A 20134-nucleotide genomic window follows, 5' to 3' on the forward strand; every position below is an offset into this window, starting at 1 on the left:
ATCAATCATTGACAAAGATAGATATCTCATAGCATTGTCACAATGAAGTCAAATTCAGGATCCTTACTCTTTAAAGTCATGTTCTGAGTCCATTTTTAAATGGAAGCTAGTGGTCCGCAAAACATGTATGCCATAAAAGTAAAAAAATTGGTAGAACTTACCCCGAATAAGTAATAATATTAACCTTGTAATGAACTGTACGAGATGACCAACTAAATGACACATAAACCAGCAGGAAAATAACGCTCAATAATGACAACACCACACAAGACTTTACAGGCTTCAGTTCTAAATATATAAATCATGTATATTTAATTCTGAAAATTTTATTGTAATTTGCAACAAAATATTTTGGATGTATCGTCAATAATTGAAAAGAATTTCTTAATTGCATAATTAAAGCATACAAATAGCTTTTGTTTTGCTTTACCCAAACCCAAATATCTATTCAAATGCTGTGTTCCAAATGATCAATATTAATATTAAAGAACAATTGAAAATGATGATTACTGCCTAGGTACTCTTTAATGGGAATCCCATGGAAGTGGGGTCGATTTTCAAATCGGTTATCAAGATTGTCACTGGAGGGTTAATTACGTAGCCGGCTTCCGTTGACAAGCAGGTATCCCACGACTGCCTAATTAAACGCTAGCAAACCTGCATTCTAATCAGGTTTATAATAAGAACGGTCTATATATAAGTGCCTTAGCATTATCATATAGTACAGTGGATTACAAAACGTTTCAATTATGTTGTTGCTTACGAGTATTAGTATAATTGGCTACGATGACTTTACACGGATATGCCATTGGTAGATTATAATAAGTAAACTGGTAGGGATAACAAATTCGTCAATAATTCAGTCATCATTTGTAGAGTAAACAAAAACCGTGATCGTGACCGAAGGATTCAATGTCGTATAGAGGCTATTCGAGATGGATTTGTCGAACCTTGTTTGACATTAGCTCATCGAATTGGAATTTGCTATAGAGCTCTGTATGGCATCTGACAAAGAACACAATGACTAATTAGTGCCGCGTTAAAAATAATTCTTTAAACACTGCCTGCTAAATTAAAATGTTGTATTAATTTGAAGGAAAATGTTCCTCCAAAATTAATGACACAAATTATGTAAATTGCTCGTGAATCATACGTAAGGTACATATGAAGTATTATATACATTGGCCAGACCATATTTGGTATCGATCAATTCAAATAGTCTTCTTTAATTGTCGCCATGTCAATCACGTCTTTAATCCATTGCGGGGTAGACAGAGCAAACAATCTTGAAAAGACTGAAAAGCCACGTTCAGCTATATGGCCTTATAATGGAACTGAGATTCAAATATTGACAGGTTGCTAGCCCATCACCTACAAGATTAATCCCAAATTTATAAGCCTATACCTACGTCGCTTTTTTCCAACTTTCATGGGAAATATATGTAGTGGTTCTATTCTCAAGTGCTGGAAACCACACGGCACCTCTTTTAATTAGTTTATAATAGTTAAAGATAAAGTAACTACCAGTAAAAGTAAGAAATGTATTAAGACATGAGTGGCGAATAAAACATTTTGCATATTAGCACTGTATATAAACGAATGATCGGAGTATTAGGATCTGTAAAGTACAAAAAAAATATTCAGCTACTTAACTGATGAAAACGTATAATTAAAACATCAAAGCACATTCGTTGCCGCCAAAGCGGAAACACGAGCAACAAAATAATGTATTCGACGTTTCTGAGTAAGGTATGGAGTAGCAAGGCAAGGCGAGCGAGGCCAAGATTTGTTGCAGCGAAATCATAAACACAATACGAGCAACGAGATTGGCCGTCGGAGGATGCAGGCGCGTGCCGGGTTGAACGACCACAGCGACTCGACGCGTTTCACTTTCATCGCATCCAGCCACCGCACCGCGGACGCCTTGCGGCACTTGCAATCATGACACCTAATTACAATTTGCAGTCTGTATCTAAGCATACCCAGCATGTATAATATACACCCAAAAAGATCCTGACATATCCAGAATTACAGTTTACTCTATCAGTAGAAACTTGCGAAGAGGCTTGCATTTAATCGCCTTCAACCAAAACGCTCACTGACTTTCCAAAACAAATGAAAATTATAAAATAGTTCCCACTTTGAGGGGATTTTAAGGAGAGACACAATTTGATAGTTCTTTAAGTCGGTTGAACTAAGGTAGGTACCATTAGTAAGAATAAGGCATTCAAGAACTATTTAAACTAAAAAGAACTAATAAATTCAAGAACATTTTATTTTACTCTGTTTAGAAATCTAAACAGAGTAAAATAAAATGTTCTTGAATTTCGGAACATGATGACATCAAAAAATATGGATGTTCAAGAGATCGATATACTATAAACATTTAAACGTAACAGTATGGCTACGATCTTACGACGATAACGTAAAGAGCCCGCGAATGCTCCATTTTCAAAGAACCGGTCGGACTGACTTTGTACAAATGTCAGATAAATACTCCAAATAATTACGATTACTATCACTAGTGTCATGAACCTCTTTACCTAGTGCATACAATATAAACAAATATTCAACTCATTGAATAATAAATTTAGGTGCCCTTGGTAATTCTTAGTAGTTAATAATTACTACTTATTGTATGATACGTATTCAATCTGTTTATTTACAAAGGACATTGGTATAAAGTAAAACGTGATGGTCGTTGACTTTAAATAAATGTAGGAAGTGAAACGCAGTACTGAGTTCCAAGTTTACCACTGTGTTTATGTTACTGGCACCGTGTTTACATTTTATTTCAGTAAGAAACTGTAATTATAAAGATTTATAGAACATTCCTTTCTATATCTATGCATGGCAGGGAAATGTTGTACATAATTTTTTATTCTCATTGCAAGATAAGCTTCGTTGTGCAGCTTAGCAATAAATAATAGAAATGATACATGAGAACATTTTTCCATAAGGCCTAAATAAATTACTAACAAATTGGAGTTAAAAACTAACCTTTGTTCAATAGAAAAAAAAACGTATTTTGAGTGGAAATCTTATTTCCCGTTTAAATTGATTTTCCAAGCGGCAAACGCAGTTTACAAAGAAAATTACAGTACGGCCTTAATGCTAATAGGAATTACTTCCTTCCCCTCAAGAATGTCGGTATTAAAAAGACCAAAAGTTGTTGCCTTGCGTAGAATGATAAAATGTAAAATTTATACTTATATGTGCATACATATATATAAAACCTTCAGACCACTTTCAGCCTAAAGTGTCCAGAGACTTGAAATTGCATGCATGTAGATTCTTTGTGGTCTAGGGATGCACTAAAAGGTATTTCCAAAACTTAAAAACGGGAATTAACTGGACTTTACCTTCTTCTAGTAAGGCAAATATAAAGGCAAATTCGTGCTTTCCCCTGTCAACAGCGATGTCTATACGCCAGCCATAAATAAACTGCTTCCGAAGGGTATTTTCATGCTTGGAAACCATTAATACTGCTTTGCCTGGGAGGGACTGAAGTTTCCATAAATCATAGAAGACGTAGTCGCTCCCTATTTTTATTGGTAGTAATTAGTTATTAGCGTTATATATTATTCAGTAAATAGATATTTCTACCTATTTCTTAAAAATAAACATACATACATATAATCACGTCTATATCCCTTGCGGGGTAGACAGAGCCAACAGTCTTGTAAAGACTAACAGGCCACGTTTAGCTGTTTGGCTTTAAGATGGAATTGAGATTCAAATAGTGACAGGTTGCTAGCCCATCGCCTAAAAGAAGAATCCCAAATTTATAAGCCTACCCCTTAGTCGCCTTTTACGACATCCATGGGAAAGAGATGGAGTGGTCCTATTCTTTTTTCTATTGGTGCCGGGAACCACACGGCAAACAAAAGCTTAAAAATAAAATTTATACATATCATATGCTTTACATAAGACCAAGGCATGTACATTTTACAAGGCATTATTGCCCATATATACATACACCTAGAACCACAAAATGTGTCTACGATTGAATCGATTGTTCAAAAGCAATGGTAAACAATTACATTGTACAATTTATAAATTTCAATGATGGTGGAGGAAAATAAATACATTTTTCCTTTTTTTACATATGGTGTTAATACACACACATAAGCTTGCTTCACATTTTTGGAGTTAGTAGGCACATTGTGCCATAACATACCACTACCCACGTCAACGACATCAAGGTAGACATGTAACAGCCTTGTAACGCATTATCCGGCCGGTGCTTCTACGACACCACTTGATGACACTATAGCCATTTCCTACTGATCAAATATCCCATAAATTAAGTTATAGTTACGCAAACATAAGTAAATAAAGCTTTACCTTATCTTGTATTATAAACGTAGTTATGAAAATCAATTAATTAAAAATAAATTAAAATCAATTAATAATGGTTAATATTATGCATTGGAAGTATTTTAAATAAAGTACCTAATATGAAAAATAAAGTTACCAAAAATAACTTAAAAGCAACCAGACATCATATCTATCTGAACTAAAACAGAACCACTTATGATAAAAAAAGCGAAGTACGAACTCATTATAAAAATAAAAAGGTGAAACAGACAAACTCAAATGGGTTTTCATACTGGTACATGAAAGAAATTTTAAATTTTTAATGAGGTAAGTATTCGTACAATATTGATTTGTTAATGTCTACATGTCCGTAAAGAGAATCATATTGCAAGCGTCACGCTTAGATAGTTAACAAAGTTACTGCGCAATGCTAAAATAGAGCTATAAAACTAATGTTGCAATAAATGACATACCATGTGTTGTGACTTTCAGCATAATGGAATGGACATCACGTCTCAAATCCAACTTTAGTATACACGTAAGTATTCAAAATATGCACAGATTTTAACAGTAGCTGTATTCATCCATCCCATTGTTTACATCAAAATATTCATTAGTCGAGGAAGACGTCAACGTAGTTGTCTTTGTTTACACCAGCTATGTGCTACAGAGTAACACCATGTATAATAGAGCGAGACACAACACTAACAGTGGCGTGCAGAGCGACTGATCGCTAAACGCAAACTGTAGTCGAGAAATAAGTTAGCCAGCGGCTTACCGACCTGCCCACCGGCGAACGAATTTCCCTATTAGTAAAGGCATTACACAAACGACCGTCGACATCTATGCCATTTGTCTTAACTGCGTAATCGAAACCGGGGCCGTGAACATTTGCATATAGGTGTACATATATACAGCTACTGTCCTACGGAAATGATACGAGTATTCAAGAAGCGATTACGAAGGGGTACCTTCAAGGTTTCATGTGGCTTGAGATTCACAAACATGCTGTACAGTAAACATACCCATTTCATCCGAATTCTAACTAAATGCGAAAGTAAGTTTGTGTATAACTTTATCACAGTGAAACTGAAATGATTTAGATGGAACCTTTAATAAAGACTTTGGAAACGGACAATGACTAGCATTATTACCGCTAAGGGTAAGGAATGGGCACAGTGCTGACGGGCAAAAAATAACTTTCTTCCTCCGATTTGAATTCACAATGCAAATATTGCATTTCGAATAATACATGGACACAGCTCCATATAGCCAACATTTACTGATTTAGTATGCATTGTCGAGTCACACAACATTAGCGACCACCACCAACATTACCTCTCTCTGCTATGCTAAGCGAGAAATGATGAAACAATTTGTTAGTGCAAGAACTTGCAATATGAGTTTAGTTGAGAAATTAAAGATGATTTACATAGGTATTTATTTCATTGTAATTCACAAAAACAGCTGTCAAAATTTAATGGTACAACTAAGAAACTAACTTGTTACAAGAAATTGTATTTATAAAATAAAAAAAAATTCTGGAACTATGTAATAAGTTTGTGGCTATTGGCGATTTCCTGACGCAAATTCAATTCGCGTCGGGTCTGATTACGGCAACCTGATGCTGATCTGCTCACAGGAAACGCTCTACTGATACACCTCGCATGTAATTGACACGGGCGCACTCATTGCAGTACACTCACTCAACTGAAACGAGTAATTACTTCAAAAGTTCTATTCGGCTCTAGTTGCCGTATGGTTTCCGGTACAGTTTTGTAGGACTATACATTTCAGTAAATGTCTAATAAGTTAACTTCTCAGCCAACTTGCCAAACAGAGCTCATTCATAAATAGAGCATGTGTATTTTATATCTGGTAATTTTGTACATAAATGTACCACATTTTCAACCCTTACGGAACAGACAAGGCAAATAGTCTCGAAAAGACGAAGAAAGGCAAGAAAATATTGGATTGATTAATGTGAAATTTTATTTAAGACATAAATCTTGTTATAAATAAGAAACTGAACTTATTATGTCTTTCAATTGATTGTTGCAATCTGCGACAAATGTTGGTTCTCCTTCAGTTAAGACCAAGTAAATACATAATAAAGATTAGTGATTACTGCTTCTGTCAAACAAGTACCAGTAACCTATAAGATTTTTCCTTATGGAATAAGTAGCACTACCTTGGCAATACGATAGTTCAATAGCCAAGGCAGGGTGCTTAGTGTACTTTCTACGTAGGAATCAATGAAATTTTTCATGCCACTGATAAACAGGCGGAAAGTTAATAATGTTCTCTCATCTCATTTCATTTCATTTCATTTGAGGTTAAAGTTGGAAACATAAATAAATTATATTACTACAACAGAAATAAGCTTCAGGCAATGTTATTAATAATGGCTACATAGATGCAGAACCATGACTCCACATCCGCGCAGTGGCAAAATGCAATACAATTAGTGGTATTTGTGGCAACTGGAGCGTGAGAGGAATTCGATGTACGGTAGCGTTCGCCCCGTGACCGACTGTTGTTGATGTCGTCGGAATGCCCTCTATTCAGGACCGTCCAACGCATCACTCTACATCCACACCGGCCCTTGACCCATTTAACAAATGCTCTTGACTTAAGCTTTAATAAAGAAACCATAAGCTTCAACATTCTTACTTACGCAGATCTCAAACTTGCAAGTAATAATTATACAACGTTCAACATCCTTATTTGCTCAGATCTCAAACTAGAAAGCAAAAATTATACATGCAATGTATTGGTTTTGAATTATTTTTTCTCCTGGCGTAAATCCCAGTTAAATCTTGCCCCCATCTGGAGAGCTCAGGGTGGGCCTTTTGTCTATGATTCTGGATTGGGTTAGTCTGGTTTTCACACAAAGCGACTACCGTCTGACCTACACAGCAGGTAAACGTAACCCATATTGGATCATGGTAAAAGCTAACACTAGATGAGTTTACCTATTCCCTTAATAGCCTTTTACAACATTCAGACAGAGATGAATTGGTCGTATTCCAAAATGCTGAGAACCACACGGCATGGAATATAGCCTTTAAAGGCAAACATGAGCCATTTTTAATTTAGCGATTAAACGACGGGCGACGCTAGCGAGGGCATCCACAATGAGTCATGACTCATGGGCATTATAAGATCTTTACTGCATTTTCAAGTACATACTCATTTACTTGTAGTAGACTAATTTGGTAATGGAATAATATGATTCTATTGAGCTTTTCATTATTAACACAGGGAAAGAAATGAGGGTTACCAATGTACTTAGCCAAAAATACATACATGTAGGTAATGCAACAACTTTCGAATTGCTGGACAGATTTCGATGAAATTTAAAAGGTGTGTAGATTATACATACAGATATTCACAATTAAGTAAATGAATCATACAACCACTTTTCCCCGGAGGGAAGGCAAAGAATATACTAAATATTAAATCCTAACTGGGGCAACAGAGTATAAGTGTATTTTTTTTTTAATATTGGCTGTTTGTCTTTAGACACAATTCAGGACTGTGTTCATTGGAGATTGAGCTAATTGAAACTGGGCTTATTTTCATAGGACAATAATGTTTCAATCTATATAAAGAGGAAACTGATTGACTGAATGATTGGCATATCAATGTGCAGTCCTAACCTTGATGGATCTTGGGATTTTTTATTTGTGTGTACCTCTACACTAAAAGAGGAGTAGCGATAGGTTTAAGGCTTACTTAATCGAAGGTGAAGCGCAGTCAAAGTAATAGTAGATGGGAAAGGATGAAATTGTAAGAAATAAATTACTATTTAAGTGTATAGGAACGAACAGGCAAAAAACACAATAAGCTTGTCTCTTGTCAAACAGATATTTTTTTAAATTCACTTGTCCGCCGAATCTCTGGCGGGATAAAAGAGTTCCACGCATGAGTTTTTATAGATATGGTTGTCGGTTTGTTACTAACATATGATTTTATTTATTTACAATTAGATTATTTAACCCTATTGCATGATTTTTCCTATTTTTTTTTAAGTAAATCAGGTTGATGTAATTAATGCTCTAGATTAAGGAAAAATATTTTAAAAAATCCTAGTATACATAAGAATTTGAATTATTTAAAAAACAGAGATGAAAATTTACATTCAAATTGCATTGTTACATATATAGCTCAGTACTAAATAAGTCAAAAGATATTGTTTACTTTTTCTCTTTTATTCTAAATGATAATTTAAAAACAATTATTATTTTTATTCAAGCACAAATTAACTCCACATCGATTAAATGAAATTGTGGAATAGCCTTTACATTTGGGAAATTTACACCGAAGTGACCTTTCTTTTTTTTTATTGTAATTCTTCTTCTAGTAGACTGGTACTAGGGTTTTGTTGTACGCAATAGTCATTTATAAAGTTGCCAGCAACAACAAATTTAAAGTTTACAGTTTTTGAGTACCTTTTTTTCTTCACTAAATGTTATGATTGAAATTTCCATCATCATGCAAAGAAGGGTTAAAACTATTAAAACGTGAAAATCCCTACATCAGCCCCCACTTGAGAGGGACTTCATAATCTACAGCAGAAAGGGATGTTATGTTAGTTGTAGTCTGTTGGGGCAACTGGCATAATGCCTATAGCTAGTAAGAAATATAGTCATGGTGCTTTAGTAAAATATGTTTAACTTCTAGAACATTAACATTTGGAAAGCTGTGATGTTGCAGAGTTAAGCTCTTAGCATCAACAACTCTTCAATCTAAAGTTCCCTATGAGGCTGGCATAGTTACACAAAGTGAATTAAGACTCATACATACATATGATCACGTCTATATCCCTTGTGGGGTAGACAGAGCCAACAGTCTTGAAAAGACTGAAAGACCACATTCAGATGTTTGGCTTAATGATAGAATTGAGATTCAAATAGTGACAGGCTGCTAGCCCATCGCCTAAAAGAAGAATCCCAAGTTTATATGTCGCCTTTTACGACATCTGTGGGAAATGGTAATGGAGTTGTCCTATTCTTTTTTTCTATTGATGCCAGGTACCACACGGCACAACTAATTAAGACTTGTTAGAAAAATACTTGTAAAAATAAAACTCTTAGAGACCAGTTATGTTAAACTTGATTAAGTAACAAAAACAAATGTGATTCTTCTTTGTGCTTATTTATAACTTACTGACTTAGATTATGGAAAGAAGATAAAAATTTAATGCATTGTAAAAACATGGAAATACTTATCTGTAAACACTCAAAAAGAAAATGACAGTCATGGAAAAATGTGAAATGAATGCCAGACCTAACTTAATAAGCTAGGTACTCTAGATAGAATAGGTATCAAATCAACACGCAAAGAGAAGAGGTACGTAGTTAGTTAGGTACTTATTGACGTTAATTATTCTACTAAATCTTGAAATTTTTTTTTTTTTATTTTCAATCATTAGGGTAGTAAATTCTAAGAGAAAATAAGTTGATAGGCAATTAGGCAGTTTGCTTATTGATAGTAATAGTAGTAGTTATTTCACCACTATGTAAATTAGTGGAATTTAAATGAATCTGCACATTTATAGCATTATGACGAATGCAAACAATATAATATCCATCAATCCGCGAACTATGCCGTTCTCTATCCGCCTACAATCTGAGCAACCTCATCCCCAGATTCCTTGGTTCACAGATAAATCAAATAAATTACATCTAAGAAATATATATAGGTTAATATCACTTACCAAACACATAAAACACAAGTTCTTACAATATTTGTTTAAACATTAACCGAAAAACAATATGAATCTTTTAAAATTACGAATTTCATAAACACACAACACGATACGTCACTCAACAATCCGCCATTTTATAAATTTTGTGGTAGGGATGAGAAGTTGATCAATTTAATCGACTCAGTTTTCAAGCACAAATCATCGATATGCAGTACTGAATCGATACAGAGAATCGATATGTCACCCTTGAAAATCAGCATTCTTTTTAAGTTAAGATATGAAGTAACATTATAAATGCAAACTTGAAAAAAATCGATTGAGAAATCGAATCTTTAGACCTCTACTTTTTTTGTGAATCGATACATCCGCGTGATACGATACGGATTGATTTAAAAGTCGATGTTTTTCGGAAAGAACGCCATCCCTATTTTGTAATATTCTCATTGATTTCTGAAAATCTAATGCAAAGGAATAAAATTTGTCCAATCAATTTAATTCTAACTGTCAATGTCATTGACAATTTAGGAACTTCTTTCTGCGTTGGAGCAAAGCAATGAAATAATATTCTATGGAGGTGCCCTAATTGTTCAACTTGACTCAGAAATAAAAACTGATATATCTGTCTCTTTCTCACAACAGTGGTTTAACGTGAGAAAAAACGTTTACACTCTTTTATCAGCACCCTCTTCATTGGCTTCGATGTGTTTGTGCTGGAGCACCGCCATCTTAAGTAGCCCGCTTAGCTTACTCGTGGAAGTTATCACCGTGAGGATTTTACGTTTTTCCGAGGAAATCCCGTGTTTTTCTACTGTTTACCAAGTTGTGCTTATATTAATCGTTAATAAACAACAAATGAAGTATTCAATAGCATATTGTGGCTTATGCCAAAGCAAAAATAGGCCGAATTTAACCTTTCACCGGTAAGTGGTTAATATTTGGTTAAATTATTGTCTATCATACAGTGTATTTAATGAAATGTGTTTAAAAACCTTATAACTTTTAATCTTCTTTGTTGTGAGCTTTAAAAAATTGTAATATTCTCAATATTTCATTCACATCGAAAACATAAACACGTGTGCTAGTGTTGAACATCATCGAACATAGAATCTTATCGATAAACTAGCTGTGCCCGCGACTTCGTCCGCGTGGAATAGTTATTTGGACATCATGAAAGCCCTCAAGGACAAATAATTTTCCCCGTTTTTTTTTCACATTTTCCATTATTTCTTTGCTTCTTATAGTTGCAGCGTGATGTTATATAGCCTAAACATTTTTTATTTTTAAATTGTTATATATTCTATGATGTTCATTGAAATTAAGTGATGTCCAAGACAATTTTGTTCACAATTAAGTACTCATAAGCAACAATACATTTATTTGGATAAAGATTAATATTATTACGTTGATACAACTCTTAACAAATAATGCATTAATTTCGACCAAATTTGGTTACCATAAGAACGGTTCTAGTGAGTTTATCTTAAAAGATAGACATATACTGTCGCGGACATTTTTTTAGATTATTACAAGAGGAATAATTCTTTCATATATATATTTTTGGTATCTTGAACCGTTTTTGCAGCGGAAGCCCTCAAAATAAGTAATTTTCCCCGTTTTTTTCACATTTTCCATTATTTCTTCGCTTCTAATAGTTGCAGCGTGATGTTTTATAGCCTATAGCCTTCCTCGATAAATGGTCTATTAAACACAAAAATAATTTTTCAATTGGAACCAGTAGTTCCTGAGATTAGCGCGTAAACAAACTCTTCAGCTTTATAATAGTATGTATATGTATAGTATTAGTATAGATAAGGGGCTAAGTTATGATATTGTATTTTTTTCTTGTTTTAGTTTACCAAGGAACGAATCTCGGCGAAGGGAATGGCTACAAATAATTGGCATAGAAAATATCCGGCCGGGAACAAAAGACATCTACCTATGTGTGCTCAATGCACTTTGAAGAGAGTGCATTCAATAAAACTTTAAATATAGTTAGATGGAGAGATGATGCTATCCCAACAATATTTGCAAAGGTAAATAATGTGTCAATCTATTTTTTTTGGATCCAATGAAGTTATTTAAATTTTACCCTGTAACTGTTGACCGATTATTCTGATTACCATATACTTCACAATTTCTATTTGACTGATATTATTATTTAGCATGACGTGTTGTGATTGTGACAAAAGTACATGAAGTCTCATGTACTTTTGTCAACTCATAGAAAACATAATAAGCCTTTTTTCTGCAATTTTGTTCTGATACTTACTAATTTTCTTATTTCAATTTTGACTGAAATGTATTTTTATATTAATCGGAACAAATTTTGTTCTAGTACTCACAAAATATCTTATAAAAAGTAGTCGCAGGCCTCCATAAAAAAATTTTGAGTTGCAGGATGTCCACATTTTAATCTACCACAATCACTGGATTATCACAACCTATCACAAACACTGGTGATGAGGCTGGTGGTGTGATGAGTGTTCCTTAATGTTATTATGATATTTTTCTTTACAATGTTATAAAATGAAAAGATGTGATTGTTTTTACATGAATAAGCTCTAAAACTACGGGTCCAATTATAAAAATTATTTTAATGCTAGAAAGCTGCGTTATCCCCAAGTAACTTATTATGTGTGTACCATGGGCAAAAGCGTGGGTGTCTGTTGGTGTACAATAAAAACTTTTTAGTTACAAAAAAAATACTTATAGATTAACAATTTACCAAACATTTGAGTCCATGTTTCTATTTTACCTACCTATTATTACTTGTAACCATGTCATTTGTTAAATCTTCAATTTTTTTCTCTTTCAGGCAGACCATCCATCCCCATCTGCATTAATGGACATTACAACTACCACTGATCAACCACCAAACACCATTGATCAACCATCATGCTCAAGTAATCCTCCACGATAATGTTTATATTTTAAGATTTTATAAAAATAGAATTGCTACTTTGTTAGCAAACAACATAAAAGAACTGACGGGTTTACATTGTGGTAAACGATTCTTTACATTTCTTTACATTCTTTACATAATCTGTCAAAATCGACAAAATCATCAAATTTTTGTAATGATGATTCTGTGGACGCAACACGTGATTTAAACTAAACCTTAGGTCTGTTTGTATTAGTGTTGAGGTATCTTGTGCCGAACTTGAGGAACACATTGTTATTTGTATTTATAGTCCACTCAATAATAGTTTTATTAATTTCCTGAATGTAATAAATAAATAATAATAATTTTATTTATTTTTTCACAAAATTTTTACATTTGGTGCATGCAAGTAACAGGGTTAACACTTATACTACTACTTTTAATAAAATAGGTAATTACTGTAAATTTTGTGAAGACTGGCGCTTGAAATAGGCTTAAACTGCCTGTCGTACAAGACACCAGGTCTCCACATCCTAGATAAGGCTTCTATTATAATTTTAACAAATTGTGACATATATCTTTGAACTCAGTTCACACACATATAATTATATCTATAGAACCGAGATGCTTGCGTTGGGTGTATAAGATAAACAATATAGGAACATACAATATAAAAAAAAAATATTTAAGGGCATACATAGGTACATATAGACACAAACGCATATATAAATATTCGTGCATAAGAAAGTGATTTTTTTTTCTTTATTTAAATTTATATTTCTCTTGCGTTGGGGAGCCTTATGCCTTATTTTTATTTTATTTTATTTTTGTTAATATGTGTTTTGGTTTTTTTTTTCATTATTTTAATGGTGTCAAGAGGTGATCTATATCATATTCATTTAGATGGAGTAAATAGTTAAATTACTTATCTTTTAATTGTTTGTTAGTGTACTTAATAATATTTAATCTGTTTTGAAGGATGGTATATATTCTTGGGGCTAGAAAGTTGTATAATCTTTGAGCAAAGCGAGTCTTACATAGGGGTACATTAAACCGATATCTTCTAGTGTCAGACAGTAAGGTTTGTGCAGAATGACGGTGAAACCTGCGAACAACATTATACTTATATGAAGAGCTTGCGTAAGCTTAGGGTCTTAGTTTTGAAATGAAGTAGCGCAGTTGGATGACGAATTGGCACAGACATGAGTACTTTCAAAACTGCTCTTTGTGCTCTTTCCACTGGTAGAAAGTGTTCCTGCGCTGCAATGGAGGAAGTTCTAAGAGTAGTTGCAAAAAGTAATAAGAAAGTAATTGTTTGCGGTGATTTTAACATTGACCTATTAGTTAGCTCCACAGTGACAACACAGTTTCGTAACCTACTTAAATGTTTTAACTTAGACAATGCGTTCTTGGAACCAACCCGCTTCATTGCCACATGCTAAATGTATTGATAATGTTTTTAGTGAAAAGAAACCAAATAATAAAAAATAGAGGGGTACAACAACAGTAAAAAGAGAAAACGAGGAGTTCTGGAATAGTGTAAGAGAAGTATTAAAAGTTACCAAGCCAAATGAAAAGATTATTATGCTACGTGTTATTTTAATGGATGGGTGGGGTTGTACAGCGTAATGGATATGAAAGGTGAAGGTGTTTGTTGCGTTTGGTGACGAAAAGATGAATGATAATGGAAGAAGTGTATTAGAAATTTGTCTAGAGTGGGATCTTTTTGTGTCGAACTCAATGTTTCGACATAAAAAGATCCACACCTACACAAGAGTGGAAGGTATTTTAAAAAGTATGATAGACTTTGTGATTGTAGATAAAAGTTGAAGAAAAATTGTAAAAGTAGCTGTTGAAGTGTGTAGTGTAAGTATAAGAAGAAAAAAAAACAAAATCACAAAAGTGCGTGGATGAGTAAAGATGTGCAAGACTTGTGCGAGAAAAAAAGAAAGCATGGCTGGATTTGTTTGCAGTAAAAGCTAACTTAAGAATGCAAAAGGTCATGGATGAAGATGTGAATGAAGCACGTAAGGAATATAAAAAAATAACAAGATTTGGTTAAGAAAGCTGTGAATAGAAAGAAAGAAGAGTATAAAGAGGAATTTGATAAAAGGCTATCATAAGACTTTCAGTCAAATCTGAAAGTATTCTGGAAATCCGTAAGATCAGTCCGAGGAAAAACTATAACCAGTGAGATGACTAGGATCAGTTGCCAGGATGGTAGCGTTGTGAAAGGAGAAGAATGTGTGCTAAAGATATGGAAGGACTATTTTGAAAGTTTATTTGAAAAAAAGGAAGGAAATTATAAAGATTTCTGATTTAGCGAAGAAAAAGAGAATGAGATGGAAGGCGAAATTGAAATGTTCGAAATTGTGGAAGCACTTAAGAGAAGAGTATGAAAGCGGGTAAGGCTGCTGGGTATGATAGTGTCGGTCGAGATGCTAAAAGCAGGAAAAGGCGTAGTAGCTAGTCAGTTGTACTGCCTTTTCAATTTGTGTTGGAGAAGCGGCCGAGTACCAAAAGATTGGTGTAAGGATGTTATCGTACCCCTATTCTATAAAGTCTATTGCTCATTCGTAGATCTGGAAAAGGCCTATGACAGAGTTAAGAGGAATGAATTTGGTCAGCACTTTCTATACATGGGGTGAGCAGTTTTTTAATACGAGCACTGAAATCCTTATATGAGGATTCGAGTGCTTGTGTCAGGATAAACGGAGCGCACACTGAGTGGTTTAAGATTGAGAAAGGCGTTAGGCAAGGATGTGTTGCGTCACCGCAACTGTTCTGTTCTGTGGCTGTTCAACCTATTTATGGATAGTTTGACAGATTTGAAAGAGCCTGAAATTGGTTTAAGGATGAATGAGTTACTAGACAAATGTCTGCTCTATGCCGACGATCAGGTTATACTGGCGTCATTAGCGGAAGAATTACAGGAGATGGTAAACTGTATGCGTGAAGCTTTAAAAGAGAAAGGAATGAAAGTGAACGTAAGTAAAACTAAAACACTGGTTTTTGAAATGGAGAAAGAAATGACAGCATGTAATATTTTGATTGGAGGAGAAAAAGTTGAGCAAGTGAAAGAGTTTGTATATCTAGGATCAAAGTTTACATCAGATGGCAAGTGTGATAGTGATATTGAAAGGAGAGTGAACGCGGGGAACATGGTGAATGGAGCTTTGCATGCCTTTATGAGCAGTCAGAAACATACATACATACATACATAAAATCACGCCTCTTTCCCGGAGGGGTAGGCAGAGACTACCTCTTTCCACTTGCCACGATCTCTGCATACTTCTTTCGCTTCGTCCACATTCATAACTCTCTTCATTCAAGCTCGGCGGTTTCGGGTACTTTTGACCTGACCCTTTACCAGGACGTCCTTAATTTGATCAAGATACGTTCGTCTAGGTCTTCCCACTCCGACCTTTCCCTCCACACTCTCCTTGTATATCTGCTTAGTCAACCTGCTTTCATTCATCCTCTCCACATGACCGAACCATCTTAACATACCCTTTTCTATTCCTGTAACTACATCTTCTTTCACATCACAACATTCCCTTATCACGCTGTTCCTTATCCTGTCACTCAATTTCACACCCATCATACTCCTTAACGCTCTCATTTCCACTGCATTTATTCTGCTTTCATGCTTCTTTTGCCATACCCAACTTTCACTCCCAAACATTAATGTCGGGACCAACACGCCCCTGTGCACAGCCAGTCGAGCCTTTTTGGATAGTTTCTGACTGCTCATAAAGGCATGCAAAGCTCCATTCACCATGTTCCCCGCGTTCACTCTCCTTTCAATATCACTATCATACTTGCCATCTGATGTAAACTTTGATCCTAGATATACAAACTCTTTCACTTGCTCCACTTTTTCTCCTCCAATCAAAATATTACATGCTGTCATTTCTTTCTCCATTTCAAAAACCAGTGTTTTAGTTTTACTTACGTTCACTTTCATTACTTTCTCTTTTAAAGCTTCATGCATACAGTTTACCATCTCCTGTAACTCCTCCGCTGATGACGCCAGTATAACCTGATCGTCGGCATAGAGCAGACATTTGACGAGTAACTCATTCATCCTTAATCCACTTTTAGACTCTTTCAAATCTGTCAAACAGCTATCCATAAATAGGTTGAACAGCCACGGTGACGCAACACATCCTTGCCTAACGCCTTTCTCAATCTTAAACCACTCAGTGTGCGCTCCGTTTATCCTGACACAAGCACTCGAATCCTCATATAAGGATTTCAGTGCTCGTATTAAGAGACTGCTCACCCCATGCATAGAAAGTGCTGACCACAATTCATTCCTCTCAACTCTGTCATAGGCCTTTTCCAGATCTACGAATGTGCAATAGACTTTTTGACTCTTGGCCAAAAACTTTTCGGCTATGCACCGCAAGGAAAAGACCTGATCAGTACATCCCATTCCCTTTCGAAATCCCGCTTGAGCATCCCATATTTTGTCATCAGTTTCATTCCTGACTCTATTAATCAATACCTTAGCATACAATTTGCCGACGACGCTAAGCAGGCTTATACCACGATAATTTTTGCAGTCCAGCTGTGACCCTTTTCCTTTGTAAAGTGGCACGATAACAGCCTTACACCAATCTTTTGGTACTCGGCCGCTTCTCCAACACAAATTGAAAAGGCAGTACAACTGACTAGCTACGACGCCTTTTCCTGCTTTAAGCATCTCGACCGACACTCTATCACACCCAGCAGCCTTTCCCGCTTTCATACTCTTAAGTGCTTCCACAATTTCGAACATTTCAATTTCGCCTTCCAACTCATTCTCTTTTTCTTCGCTATAGCAGAAATCTTTCTTATTTCCTTCCTTTTTTTCAAATAAACTTTCAAAATAGTCCTTCCATATCTTTAGTACACATTCTTCTCCTTTCACAACGCTACCATCCTGGCATCTGATCCTAGTCAGCTCTCTGGTTATAGTATTTCCTCGGGCTGACCTTACGGATTTCCAGAATACTTTCAGATTTGACTGAAAGTCTTCTGATAGCCTTTTATCAAAATCCTCTTTATACTCTTCTTTCTTTCTAATCACAGCTTTCTTAACCAAATCTTTCATTTTCTTATATTCCTTACGTGCTTCATTCACATCTTCATCTATAACCTCTTGCATTCTTAAGTTAGCTTTTGCTGCTAACAAATCCAGCCATGCTTTCTTCTTTAATCGCACAAGTTCTTGCACATCTTTACTCATCCACGCATTTTTGTGATTTTTTCCTTTCCTTCTTCTACTTACACCACACACTTCAACAGCTACTTTCACAATTCTTTCTTTAAATTCCTTCCATCCATCTTCAATATCGCTCATTTCATCTAAATCTTCAAATTCATCCTTCAGTCTATTAATATACTTCTTACCTACATCCATATCTTGCAAATTTTCTACTTTTACTCTTTCCAAAGCGCTGGTTTGCTCCCTTACCCTGTGCCGCCAGCGATTGAAGATACCCCTTATCCGGGATATCACCAGTAAATGGTCCGAGTCAATGCCAGCACCGCGATATGCACGGGTATCCAGCACTTTGTTCTTCAATCTTTCATCTACAATCACAAAGTCTATCATACTTTTTAAAATACCTTCCACTCTTGTGTAGGTGTGGATCTCTTTATGTTGAAACATTGAGTTCGACACAAAAAGATCCCACTCTAGACAAATTTCTAATACACTTCTTCCATTATCATTCACCTTTTCGTCACCAAACGCACCAAGCACCTTTTCATATCCATCACGCTTTACACCCACCCATCCATTAAAATCACCTAACATAATAATCTTCTCATTTGGCTTGGTAACTTTCAATACTTCTCTTACACTATTCCAGAACTCCTCGTTTTCGCTTTTTGCTGATGTTGTACCCCTCGAACCCACATCCCAAGGTGCATAAACACCTAGAACGAAGATCCGAGTGATTCCAACTTTCAGCCTAATCCATAGAAGACGAGGGCTGACACACTCATACTCATTCACGCACTCAGCCATTCGTGCAGAAAGAATTAGACCGACCCCTTGACAGCCTCGGCTGGTACTGGAAATTCCAGACCAATACGCCGTGTAAGGGCCGTGCTGCGTCGCGTCGCATCCTTTCCGCTTCGTTTCATTCACGCACAACACATCCAAACGTCTTTCATCCATCATCTGGCATACTTCCTCAATCTTATCCTTCATTCCTCCTCTTACATTCATCGTCGCAAAGCGGCTTTCAGCAGACCGCATACCGCTCCCGCCGGGAACGAGACGTGATGGGGTGCGGACACCATCGCCGCCATTTATATGCTTTTTAAGGTTCATAATGCGATTCCCACGAGACGCTAGGGAAAAATTTTGTCCGCCCCAGCAGAGCCCCGCATGCCAGGGTAAGGCTAGCCATTACCTGGGGGTCGCCCAACCCCATGGCGGAAGTGGCACGCTCGAGACTAGGCTCGCCCCTAGCCATGCATCCATCGGCGCGGCAGACCTTAGATTGGCAGTCAGAAACTATCCAAAAAGGCTCGACTGGCCACAGCCAGTATAGGGGCGTGTTGGTCCCGACATTAATGTATGGGAGTGAAAGTTGGGTATGGCAAAAGAAGCACGAAAACAGAATAAATGCAGTGGAAAAGAGAGCTTAAGGAGTATGATGGGTGTGAAATTGAGTGACCGGATAAGGAACATCGTGATAAGGAAATGTTGTGATGTGAAAGAAGATGTAGTTACAGGAATAGAAAAGGGTATGTTGAGATGGTTCGGTCATGTGGAGAGGATGAATGAAAGCGGGATGACTAAGCAGATATACAAGAAGAGTGTGGAGGGAAAGGTCGGAGTGGGAAGACCTAGACGAACGTATCTTGATCAAATTAAGGACGTCCTGGTAAAGGGTCAGGTCAAAAGTACCCGAAACCGCCGAGCTTGCATGAAGAGAGTTATGAATGCGGATGAAGCGAAAGAAGTACGCAGAGATCGTGGCAAGTGGAAAGAGGTAGTCTCTGCCTACCCCTCCCGAAAAGAGGCGTGATTTTATTTATGTATGTAATTATATTTGATTTCCAAACACTTTATCAGAATGACATAGGTAATAGATACAATATTGTTGGACCTTAGATTATAGCCAAGATAGTAAGGATTCCCGATGTAAATATTTTTTTTTTTAATAAATTTAATTCGGAAATAAACATCTTAACTCACTCATCCATCGATAAAATAT

At 35.8% G+C, this 20134-nt stretch overlaps 1 protein-coding gene and 1 long non-coding RNA gene across 4 annotated transcripts in view; one reads left to right on the plus strand and one right to left on the minus strand.

Moving 5' to 3' along the window:
* Positions 1 to 10164, minus strand: part of LOC106129714 (tyrosine-protein kinase CSK) — a 29348-nt gene extending 19184 nt beyond the window's left edge. For 2 of the 3 annotated variants that reach the window (XM_060948464.1, XM_013328367.2), the window contains exon 1: positions 10043 to 10164. The gene's annotated coding sequence lies outside the window, so the exon portion shown is untranslated. Of the gene's footprint in view, positions 1 to 4793; positions 5071 to 10042 lie in introns of those variants that run through there. The other variant, XM_013328368.2, reaches the window with a different exon arrangement.
* Positions 10165 to 10649: 485 nt separating this feature from the next.
* Positions 10650 to 14018, plus strand: LOC132902632 (uncharacterized). The gene is made up of 3 exons (XR_009657193.1): positions 10650 to 10953; positions 11885 to 12066; positions 12849 to 14018. It is a non-coding gene; the product is annotated as an uncharacterized LOC132902632 (long non-coding RNA).
* Positions 14019 to 20134: the final 6116 nt, after the last annotated feature.

This window comes from Amyelois transitella, chromosome 16, assembly GCF_032362555.1.
Source record: "Amyelois transitella isolate CPQ chromosome 16, ilAmyTran1.1, whole genome shotgun sequence".
Classification (NCBI taxonomy): Eukaryota; Metazoa; Arthropoda; class Insecta; order Lepidoptera; family Pyralidae; genus Amyelois; species Amyelois transitella.